This window comes from Pelmatolapia mariae, linkage group LG7 (assembly GCF_036321145.2).
Source record: "Pelmatolapia mariae isolate MD_Pm_ZW linkage group LG7, Pm_UMD_F_2, whole genome shotgun sequence".
Taxonomy (NCBI): Eukaryota; Metazoa; Chordata; class Actinopteri; order Cichliformes; family Cichlidae; genus Pelmatolapia; species Pelmatolapia mariae.
The window spans coordinates 682511-695000 of record NC_086233.1 but is presented as its reverse complement, the minus strand read 5'-3'; the positions used below and the strand labels follow the sequence as shown (position 1 = coordinate 695000).

The 12490-nt window shown below is 51.7% G+C and overlaps 1 protein-coding gene across 1 annotated transcript in view; it reads left to right on the top strand.

The window, feature by feature from the left end:
- LOC134630296 (carbohydrate sulfotransferase 8-like) overlaps window positions 1-12490 on the top strand; it is a 52176-nt gene that overhangs the window by 33320 nt on the left and 6366 nt on the right. The gene's annotated exons all lie outside the window — the stretch shown is intronic.

The window sequence follows — 12490 nt, the reverse complement described above, 5'->3', positions numbered from 1 at the left end:
AGCGATCGATCGGCCGCATCACTGCTGTGGAGCTGTGATGTCATAAATAAAGTCGTGTCATGGTCGCTGCCTGAGAGCTGACCTGGTGACGCTCCTGCAACTCGGAGTCAGAACTTTAAACGCTTCTTTTCTTGGGGTGAGCTCGTCCAATCATCTGCCAGGTCCCTGTGAGAGCTGCTGAGAGCTTCCTGCTTGTCCTCATGCCGTCTGAAGGTTTGTGACACGTGTGTGCACGTCCTATTTCAGTCCAAACAGAAGCATGTAGCAGCACGCCCGGCCTCGTTTCTGCACTCCGCTTTAATTAATGTTCTCTGGGGGGGGGCGGGGTCAGAGCTTCAGTGATGGCGCTCAGCCTGTTTCTGAATAACTCAAGTGATCCCTCACCACCTCTGATCAGCGGAGCTTACATTCTGCTTTTCTCACTGAGCCCAGTCGTCCTGCACTGAGGAGGACTGAATATTTCAGTCAGGCTTCAGCTCGTGACTGGAGCGTTTGTGTTCCAGCTGGTTAGCGGAGCGTGTCTCTGCTGCTGTCAGCTGCGACAGCACAAACGGTCCAAGAGTCTCTTCAGTGATGAAGCGGCGGCAGCTCAAGCGTGAAGCCAGCACGGACAACGGTGGAGGCTTTTCTGGACTCATGGCTGCAGACGACCTGCAGAGTCCGAGCTTTAAACCACATGCAAACATGCAAACGTTTGGCAGCGAGTCCACAAAATGTGTAGTATGTTCATAAATGACCTCCGGCTTCCTGATGTGTGCAGGACTTCAGCCTGAACACGTGAGAGTATCAGGAAAGGTCATCTGTGAATCACAGCCTCACACCTGACTCTCATGTTCTGCTGTCCAGACGAATACTTTGTGCTTTTAAAGGATGAAAGTAACGAGCGAAGCCTGGAGGAGGTGATGGAGGAGGTGATGGAGGAGCGAACGGTTCAAGTTGTGCATGTAGATTTAAACGCGTGGTTGGTATAAAAGCGTAAACATCGACTCTCTCGTGTTTGGGGTCAAATCAAACTGTCATGGCTGCTTTTAAGGGTTTAACTGGTTTCCATGGTTACGCCTCATGAACTGTACCGACTCACGTTCCCGTCTGTCCTCACCAACAGACAGACTGATGTTTTTGACTTTTTCACCTCTCCTCGTAAAAATACCATGTGACTGACGAAAACGCTGCGCTGTGATTGGCTGCTCCACAGGAATAAGAGTCAGAGACCGCCGCTCAGCGCCACGGCGACAGTGTGCGAGCACTGTTATCGGAGGCTGTTTTCGAAGCCCTGTGGAAGACGTCCTGCAGGTGTTCTTCACCTGAGAGCGGCTCAGCTCGGGGTCATCTCGGAGCCCTCCTGCAGCCAATCAGCAGCTCGTCTTCCTGTAATGGATCCTTTTGGTTATAGATGGCGCCGGCGTACGTGGCTGCTCGTCTGTCGCTGTTTGTTTTAATGTTACTCCTGTCGTGTGTCACTCAGGAAACCCGGCAAAGGCGTGGCAGCGGTGAACGCGTCGTTCCCTCCCGGTTTGTTTTCAGTCCCGCCTCCTTTCTGTCTGACGGCGGTCAGCACCTGTGCGACCTCCGCCCGTCCTCTGGCAGCTCGTTGATAATCAGGAGGCAGCGTTTCATTTTATCTCTGCCAACATCTTAATCTGCATAAGGTCGCGTCGCCGGGCACGCGTCCCCCTGACTGTGAAATATTAATGAAGCGTTGGCGTTCAGTGCCTCGTGTGCTGATGTCGTGTTAATGAGAAACGAGGAAGAAGGCTGAGCGGCCGCAGACGACCACCATCATCTGATGTCCGCGGGCTGGAGGACGCTGATGGTTAAAGCCCACAGACGCTGCAGGAAAGCCAGGAGACCCCGCCCACGCTGAGCACTCGTATCTGAGGACGTTACCTGAGAGTCTCTGACCTGCACGGAGTCTGCTCGCATCACAGCGTCGGACGAACATCAGCCGTGAAACTGTCACTTACATCACAGCCCCTCCCCACCCTGAGGGTCACGTCCAACCTCAGCAGGTTGGCGTGATTACTTATTCAGAATACAACAAAAGGATGCACCATAAAAATGAAAAACAGTAAAAACTCGATTGAAACCAGCTTAAAAATCAGAAACAATAAAAAAGTCCAAACTGTTGTTTGAGTCCAGATATGATGGAAAGTCTCTGTGAAGCAGCAGAAGGTGAAACAGTGACAGTGATGGAAACGAACAAATAAAGTGGGCAGTAAGGAGCCGGCTTGCCATTCGTTATTCAGAGCTTCCTCCTCATGGATACACGTCAATAAAAAATGCATTAGCTTTATTACAGAGCAGGAAGCATCTGCTGCAGGCTGAAGAAGAGCGGGCGATATCGTGATGGAGGAGGCAGAGCAGCTCTCTGAACATCAGGAAAATAGACATCGAAGTGAAAGTAATGATGTTCTGACGTGAAGCTTCGTCTGTTTGTCTCTGGAAGCAGGATTAACTCTGCTCGTCACGCTGATGGGTCCGTCCACGTCCCGCTAACAGAAAAGTTGTCCTCGCAGACAAATACAAACATATTTATAGAATAAGCTTCATTAAACTTTAAGATTCATTTAACATTATTTCAACCCTCTAATAATGATCAGTGTGGGAAACGTGAGGTTTCACTAAAGTTTCATTCTAAAGATTCAACGGTCAGCTAAAAATATTTAGATGATAACAGAAGTGAAGGAAGGAGCCCAGAAAGGTGGAGACATCAGACTGACAGAGCGTCTCACTGATGCGTCACACTCCCACGCCCGGAGGATTTCTATCCAGCAGCTTTGACAGACGAGAGTCTTTTAATGTGGCGGGGAACGAGAACAGGCTGGAGCATCCTCTCAGATACGGCACCTACGCGCTGTCACCTTCATCATCCCGGCACTGCTTCGGGGAAAATCGCACGACTGCCGTTTCCATTTCAGAGACTTATTTTTTTGACACTGGGTCATTTTTCATGGCTGTGGTGTAAACACGAACGTCTCCGAGTATGAAAGGTTCACTCAGAGTTCAGCAGGTGGGAGGAAGCACCATCCTCCTCGCCCTCAGTCTGGAGCTCCTCCCAGTAAACCTGCAGACAGATGCTAACCCCGATGCTAACAGCATGTCCCAGCTGTTCGGCACAGACGTGCTCAGACGTTGTCATGATGAATGAGGCGGGTGCTGTGATGGAGGAGCAGCGATGGTGCATCATCGGCTTCGTCACCTGTGTGATGCATTGCCGCTCGCGGACAGCGGCGGTGAGGACACAGAGCGTGTCAGCTGTTCTGTGCAAAGAGCCAGACCTCCACCCGTGTCCCCTTTGCGCCACTATCCAGTAGTTTAGTACAGTTTGTTTCATTTTCACCAAAAAAATCTGTTTTTCTGTGAACTGACAGCGCGAGGGCTTCGTTTCAGATTTGTGGGGTCAGAGGTGAGGTCACTTCCTCCCACAGGTGAAGTGTGAGGAGGTTAAAACTGTTGCTGACCCGTGGCCTTCATGAAACACACAGAGACCACGTCACCATAGACGTCATCTCTTTGAAAGGTCCCATGGCCTTCAGTCCAAACCGGTTTGCTGCAGCGCTCGTGTACATTTCGTTTTTCTAACAGAAGCTCTTTAGTTCGATCCGCCGGACGTTCATGGTGCTGTGATGATGCACAGGTGTCCTGTCAGTGGAGACAGGTGTGCCTCCGTTGGCCTTTCAGGGTTAACGTGAACCACGTGAGTGCTGCAGGTCTGAGCTGATCGCCTTCTCGTGGCCAGGTAAGCAGCCTGTAAGATCCTGTTACATACAGGTGTGGATGTGACAGGTAGGTCTGGAGCTTCCTCTGTGAGACCAAAGCGAGTCGAGGATCAGGCTTACCCTCCACAGAAGCTCCACGTCAGTGCCGGTGTAGCGTCTTCCTGTACCGGCATCAGCGTCGGTAAAACCGACAGACCCGTACCCTCAACCCGGCTGCGGTGACGGGAAAATGAGGACTACGGCAGGGCAAGTATAACGGCGCCGTTATTTGTGTCAGAGCCGTGTGAGGAGCACGGTTTCTCGGGTCGTTCTAAAGATGCTTCTTCATCACTATCAGCTCTTTAACCTCGCTTAGAGCAGGTGGGGCTACAGCATCTGTTACCATGGCGATGTGTCCCTCCTTATACACACTGAGAGCAGAGTGAAACCACAGACTCTGCTTCAGTGATGATGTCATCAGTGCAGACAGAGAGGTTTGGTTCTGATTGGTGTGTTTGGGGTGGGCGGTACCTCGCTGCTGCTCACCTGTAGGGCTGAAGCTTCTCGTCGCCCCGCCTCCGCGCAGCTTTGAGATGAGCTCGTCGGCTGATTTCTCACCTCGTGTGATCCGACGCAGCACTTTATCTCCTGCTGCTTGCCCGCCGCACTAAAAGCTTTCCCGCTGCTTTAATGTGTCTTTCTCACCTCTGAGACGCCGAGGCCGCCGCCCAATTTATCCCCTGTCAGGCGATCTGAGAGGCGTGTTTCAGTGAGCGTGACCTCGTGTTTTAACCAGCTGTTTGTTCCCCTCCATCGCCCCTGCAGGTGTGTGCCCGTCCCTGCAGTATAAGAGTACACAGACACACAGGCTCAGGATGATAACACAGCAGTGACGCCGCTCGATCGCTCCGTTGTTTTTAAACAATAACAATCATAAATGCAACACAACATAAAATTCATCGGTGTCTAAAGAAGCTGAGGCTGTTTTCCTTCGTGCTCTGACGCTGAATTTTCAATTCTAATTGTCTTTTTAATGTTTCGCTCAGCAGGGACGGGACTTATTACCAACCAGGCAGCAGCACTCTGACTCCTCTTATTTCACAGATTTGTAGTTTAGAGGTGAAGAACTCAGAGAGGTGCAGCCGACCCGCTGTGACCCCTTCACACGTTCAAATTTTCATTCTTTGCTGTGGCTGAGGGGGAATTTTTAACGTGATGGTCCAGTTGATTTTTGTTTATTTTCATTCTGCAGAAACAGGAGCAGATTACGGGAACATCAAACCACACTGGAGAACAAACTGACTCTGCTGCTGCCTTTGCTCATGTTCATATCTCAGGGACTAACCGTGCTCTTATACTGAAGGCAGTTTAACTGCCCTGCCCACTTCACATCACTATGGGCTGCCCGCCATGGTTAATGAGGGAAGTACGTTGGCCCTGAGAGGCCAAACGGAATGCAACTTGCAAAGAAAACACCACTAATAAGAAAAACGCTGCAAAAGCACACAAAACACAACGGAAATAAGAAAAACAGATTTCCAAAAGCACATGGGAAGTGTTTCTGGGGAGACAATAACCCGACGGACCAGTTGTAGGAACCAAAATATGCTAAGAATTGCGCTGGCAGACACTTAAAAGAAGTGGAGGATCTATCGGTTTTGTGAGGAAAGAAAAAATGAGAGGTAAGCGTGTTAGCCTATTAGCCTAAAAATCCGTCTTGAGTGTGATATCAATCATGATAAAACACGCCTACCATGTTTTGGGTTCCTGCAACTGGTCCGTCAGGTTATTGTCTCCCCAGAAACACTTGTGTTTTTTTCCTATTTCTGTTGTCGTTTTTCTTATTTCCGTTGTGTTTTGTGTGCTTTTGCAGCCTTTTTCTTATTGCTGGTGTTTTCTTAAGTTGCAGTCCGTTTGGCCTGCTGGTCACTGCTTCACTGGTAGCAGCTTATTAACACAAACAATCAGAACTAAACCTGTTAATCCGGTCCAAAGACGACGTGTTGGGAACGTTTCTGTGACCCGGGGACGGACGCGCTGGCAGTGGGCGGAGGTGGTGACAGAGCGAGGAATCTGAAGCTATCCTCCTTCCTGTCGGGCTCGCACTGACGGAAGCGCTCCGCTGGCGGCTTGCTGGGTTTTGGGTTGGCGGCGGAAACCCTCCCAGGTGATCTCAGAGGCCGCTCAGTGACAGCAGGGCTCTCCTCGCCGTGCTGGAAATGAATATTTGAAGGCAGAGCCTCGGTATGAGCGTGACTCTGAGGTAACTGAACTCCTCACGCTTAATTATTCAGGAGCTCGCAGCGACACCGAGCGCGGCGCCGAGAACAGACGACACTGGCTCAGCTACGCCTCCCAGAGAGCAGCAGAGTCCAGTACTAAGGCTTTACTGGAAACCAGTGAGTGCAGGCAGCAGCTCACGTCATCTCAGTTTGAGTTTTGGCGCTCCTCCCCGCAGGAATCGTGTCACAGCGAGGAGGCTGGGCTTCGTCATAATTTTCAAATATTCATTGTTCAATGATTAGCGTGACTACGTTGCGTTACCGCCACAAGCAGGAGGAGGAGCCTCTCACCAGCCTCCACTAAACATCAGGAAGAGCGCGTTAACCACGAGATGCTGTACCGATGACATCATCGATCACACATGCTGTTTGACAGCCGGACACAAACCAGACCGCACCGTCTCACCTGCAGTCAGACAGGAAGTAGAGCTCAGAGGTGCTCTCGTCATTTTTTACTGCTTTTACACAAGAAGTGAAGACGGCGGCGTCTTTGTTGACCCCGCCTTCAAACATGGCGGCGTTCCTCAGTGGATCAGAACAAACCTAAACCTCACGCTTGCCCACGGATGACCAGCAGTGATGATCTGCAGGAGCACGTGTCTGTGCCTCGGGCGTTTCCATAGAAACGTCACGGTGCAGCAACCTCCTGCAGCAGCTTCGATGGCGTGAGGAGGATCTGCGAGGCTCTGAGTGGGAGGGGTTACCTGTCATTGCCAGCAAACTGCGTGTAACTGCCAACTCGACCCCACCCACTCAGACCGATAGCACGCTGACTCCGCCTTATCGCTGCCACGCTGCCCGACGTTGCTCTGGAGGGAGGAGCTGAGCGATGCTGACGTGCTCGTTGCGGCGCCGCAGCGATGCTGCTGCTTTGCTCAGTGAGGCTGACTCGTCAGCTGTGACGACCTTTACTGTGTTTTATTTTCTGAGGAATAAAAGTACGAATGTAATTGGTGAGATGCGATGATGTCATCGCGCAGTGCTTCTAATGAGATCTCTGATGAGGAGCGAGGAGGTCGGCTTGGCAGTCTTCTATCTCGCCTCAGAGGCTCCACCCCACACGGGACCTCCGCCCGAGCTCAGAACACTTCTCCATGCTGTGATCTCAGTCAGGCGGCTTCTGTGTGAGCACCTCTTTCACGGTAAGTGCTCGTTGGCGAGATAGTGTTGCTCGGTGTGGCGTAGGACGCGGATCTTAACGGGATCTGGCAGGCGTCCTCAGGATTAATGTTCAGGAGAAGGATTAAGGCTACAAAGATGGGCGTGCTTTGCCAGGTGATGATGGTAAGCCGCTCAGTGGCGCCGTGCTCTCTACGTTGAGCTTACAGTGGTTTGAAGCCTGAGTGGAGGCTGAGCGTGGATGATGAGACACCGCGCAGCAGAGTCACATGATGCCATCAAACCTGCTGCTGAGTCTCAGTCACCTTCAGGGAGCGTTTGGAGGCGGGGTTTCAGAGAAATAGAGCTTGTCACTTGTTAATGTTTGCCTGACAGCTAACACACGCTTCGTGTTCCTGCACCGTGTACGCGTCCAGAGTCCCGCCTCCTTTATTTATCGAAGTAAACATAAACGCAGATCCAGATTTCTTTGGTGTGAGCTCCGCCTCAGCAGCGCTCTGCCGATTGTCAGTGTCTTCTTGACGGACGCCATCATCAACACACCGCCATCATCAGAACAGGCAGGTGTGCTCTGTTAGCTGTGGCTAACCAGGTGTGATGGGGTTATGGTGTTATGTCCATCATTGTGATGACAGTATCACTGAACGTGGGCGGGGCTTAAGAGAACACCGGGATGTGTCTCAGAGGAGCAGCCCGTACCTGCACGGCTGGGACAGGTAACACGCAGAGCATGCTCAGTGCGCCACCCTGCAGCTGAACTGCGCAGAGCTTCACTTTTCCTGATTATTGATCAGCACCTGCTGGAGGACTAACATGTGACCTGCCCGCCTCCCAGGGTTCTCACACTGAGGTTTACAGGGACGCCGGCAGGCAGAGTGGGCGGCGGCCAAAATATCTGAAACATCCAGCTTTGCTCTAAATCGGAAATGGTGGTTTCTGTTTGACCGCCATCTGTGGTCGGTGTGGACGATCAGGCTGCACAGCTGCAGCGTCACCTAGACTTGTAGTCAAGACCGCCTAAACCAAGACCAAGACCAGAGGGTACTGTTGACTCCAAATCTCCCGACCACTATGTCGATCGGAGACAGCAAGACCGAGACAGCGAGACCAAGACAAGACCACGTAAAAGTGGTCTCGAGACATTCTACTCTAGCGTCACCGTCCCAACAGTCTGTGGCTCAGGACGAACAGCTTCTAATCAAGTCCTGGCTCCTCCCACCTGCTCATCAAGCTGTGTGTGTGATTGGGTGAAGGCCTGGAGTACAAAGTACTTGGAGTCCTCGCAGTAGAAACATGACCGCCACATCATTCTGACAGGTCTGATTAGCTGGAGGCGGAGCAAATCTGCAAACCCGGCTCCTCACCTGTTTGGTGAGGTCTCTTAGGTGAGGCTCCTGTCGGATGTGTCAGCAGTCCGAAGGCTCTAAGAAGATGATGATGATGGTGGGAGCACTCCTCTCTGGACTCGTCGCTTCGTGGCACCTCAGCTGAGTGACGAAGACTCTGCTGGCAGTGTGATGAAGAAGAGGGCTGTAAGCTTTTTGCCCTGAGACCGCCCCCTCCTCCTCCTCGTGATGAAGCAGCAGTCTTCGTGCTCCGAGCAGCGTCTGTGATTCGTGACTCGGGAAACAGACTGAAGCACCAGCTCCCGACCCCCCTCTCTACCTCCACCCTCACCTCCACCAGCAGCACCATCTGCATTAGAAATGATTAGAAATCACACGGAGACCCATCAGTTACACGTCAAAACATGGCTGCTGTTAGTGGGCGGGGTCTATCAGGGAGCAGGTGGACACTCTGACCCCCGACGACTGCCAAAAGCACCAACATCTGAGCTGGAACACGGCGCAATGGCGAGCCGGCGGCGGCAGTGCGATGATTTGGGCAATGTCTGTGATGATGACCGTGACACATACCACCGACCTCAGCGTTGATGCAGCGCATTGTCCTTTCAATGTGTGACTGACGCGTGCGCGCGCACACACACACACACACACACATGTCTGGTTTGCTATCCTCGTGGGGACATCCCATTGACATAATGCTTTCCCTAGCCCCTTACCCTAACCCTAACCATTAAAAATGAATGCCTAACCCTAACCCTTACCCTAAACCTAACCATAACCTAATTGTAACCCTGACAGTAAAACCGCATTTTGAGTGTGAAAATTGCTTTCAACCCCAAGGGGACCTGGATTTTGGTCCCCACGGTGCAGAAAGTCCCCACCAGGATAGTAAAAGTCAGATTTTGGTCCCCACCAGGATAGTACGAACCCGTACACACACACACACACACACACACACACACACACACAGAGTCACTGAGCATGCTCAATGAAACAGATGGGATTCTGTGTTTGAATGTGAACCTGCTGAAAGTGCAGCAAAGTTTGTAATAAACAGCTCTGTGCATGTGTGTGTGTGTGTGTGTGTGTGTGTGTGTGTGTGAGTGAGTGTGTGAGTGTGTGTGTGTGTGTGTGTGTGTGTGTGAGTGAGTGTGTGAGTGTGTGTGTGTGTGTGTGTGTGTGAGTGTGTGTGTGTGTGTGTGAGTGTGTGTGAGTGAGTGTGTGAGTGTGTGTGTGTGTGTGTGTGTGTGTGTGTGCGAGTGTGCGAGTGTGTGTGTGTGTGAGTGTGTGTGTGTGTGTGTGAGTGAGTGTGTGAGTGTGTGTGTGTGTGTGTGTGTGTGTGTGTGTGTTAAAGCTGTCACGTCTCTTTGTCAGAGTGAACGTTTCACACTGAGCCGGGATGAAGACAGCTGCATCATAAATCCTCAGACTGGTACCTGCAGCACTCTCTCTCACACACACACACACACACACACACACACACACAGACACACACACACAGACACACACAGACACACACACAGAATGTGCTTTTATTAAGGAATCAGAGTTTAATATGTGATCTGCTCTCGTGTGAAACAGCAGAAACACGGCGACACAACAAACGAGGCGACGGCCCAGTCAGAAAACAAAGGTTCATCTTTACTCTGATGATGTGCCGTCACGCCGCTCTGTGAACGATGGAGGGTGGAGGTCTCCATCTGTCAGAAGGCGAACCGGCCGGGCACCGTTAGCCGGACTCAGGAGGAGCGGAGCGGCTGCAGAACTGAGCCGGCTCTGTATCCGAGGACCCCGGAGTACAGGGCGTTGGCCCGGTGTGACGAGTCGTTCGGTCCCTGTAAACCGCAGCCAGAGCCAATGACAACCAGCACCTCCAAATTGGAAGCCATGGTCCTCAATCAGAAATGGGTGAAGGGCGCACTCCAGGTGTGGGACCAGCTGCTGCCCCAGATGGAGGAGTTTAAGTATGTCAGGGTTTTGTTGGCGAGTGAGGGGAGGCGAGGGTGTCAGGTGGACTGGGGTCAGCTTCAGCCCTGACTCGGGGTTCCACCTCAGAGCTGGAGGAGGTGGCAGGGGAGAGGGAGGTCTGGGGTCTCTGTTCAGACTGTTGCCTCCATCATTTGGGCGGAGATAAGTGGCGTGGTTAACTGTCTAGCGTCCAGCAGGGGGCGACTGCTCAGGTTGTGGATGAAGTCTGATTGGGTGGATGTGAGGAAACGAGCCTCCTGATGAGTTTCTTGCTCAGTCGCTGTTTCAGGTGACTCTGAACAAAGCTTATTGTGGAGGTGACGTTCTGATCAGAGTCAGAGGAGCAGGGTTAGGGCGGGGCTACACCGAGCGTCCTCGGTCACACTCGTCACGTCTGGTTTGAGAACACAAAGCTGAAGAAAACGCCGACTGGAGGCTTCGTCACATTCATAACTGAATGTTTTTGCTCGTTCCTGTGACGCGCTCTCCTGAAGCTTCAGTAAAGCTTTTCTCAAAGAAGCAGACTTGAGAGGAAAAATGGCCTAAATCACAGAGAAGAACGAAAAACATCAGTTCAGGCTCCACACAGCCCTGACCTTTAACCTCTCTTAACACTGGTCAGTCACACCAAGACAATAAAACACGGCATAGCTTCAGAACGTGAAGCCCTAAATCTGCATTGTTTCTAATGGCCAGCAGGGGGCGATCCAAGACGCCTCCTCATCTGAGCTCTGTAACGCTCTGCTCCAAAAAAGATCTTCTGTTAAACTGGTGCCATCATGTGTTGCCACCAGAGGGCGCTCTCTACAGCTCAAGCATCCAGCTGAGCTCAGCGAGCTGATAGAGGTGTGTGTGTGTGTGTGTGTGTGTGCGTGCTGTCACAAAGGCCTGGATTAGTCACATGTTTTCTGTGTGTGGGACAGTGAGATGCGCTCTGGGTAATAAATAAGCAGGAGCTGCAGCGGGATGCCACCGCCGCTAACCTTCAGTGTCAGGAAACTGCTGAGAGGCCATCTGGGCCTGCCAGCTACATGCGTGTGTGTTTGTGTGTTAGTAATGTTGCGTGGACACAAACCAATAAAACAACAGCAAGTTCGAGTGAGGTCAGCCAGTTCAGGTTTAGAGTTTGATCAGACGTTCAGCTCTGTGAGGACATTGAGTCCTGAGGTTCAGTCAACATGACTGTTGGAGGGCTCTGATTGGGTTTCAGGGTCACACTAATGTTTGACATGGTAATACACACATGTATATGTGTGTGAAGATGTTTTGACTTTAACACAGTATAGAGGAGTGTGTGTGTGCCTGCTATGAATACACACCAACAGGCCACAGGAAGGATGCCCTCCTGTGTCTGAAACACAGAGTTCAAAGGTCACACGTTGTGTTTTTATGTTCCGGTGATCTCACTGCGTTTCCAGCATGTAACCTCACGCACATGCAGAAACCACATGAAGCAGAGGGTGTTGTGGGCGGGGCCATTTGTTATTCGTGTGAACTGATGTGACTCGTTGATCGTGTGGGGTGCGAGCGTCTCGGAGAGCTGCGCTGAATAAACTCGATTAGACTGATGATTTAAACTGAGAGCGCCGGCTGTGACCAGCAGCAGTCGCTCAGGTTAGCAGCTCATCCATCCACAGCATGACGAAGGTCACCGCAAACCAGTCGCATCATCTTCATCATCCTCAGAGTGCTCGCAGCACGAAGGCAGCATCAGCCTGCAGGGAACTGTGAGGAATGAGCTCGAGGAGCTGCTGCACCCCGAGCTGGACTCAGCATTTATCACACACACACACACACACACACACACACACACACACACACACACACACACTCTCTCTCTCTCTCTCTCTCTCTCTCTCTCTCTCACACACTCACACACTCACACACACACACACACACACACACACTCTCTCTCTCTCTCTCTCTCACACTCACACACACGCTCACACACACACACACACTCACACACACTTTCTCACAGTTTGTTTTCAGCTTCATTAAACAGTCCTACCAAACCAAAAGTGAACGTGTCCATATACTTCTGCTCCTGACCATGCTCTCCCCCCCCCCCTCCTTC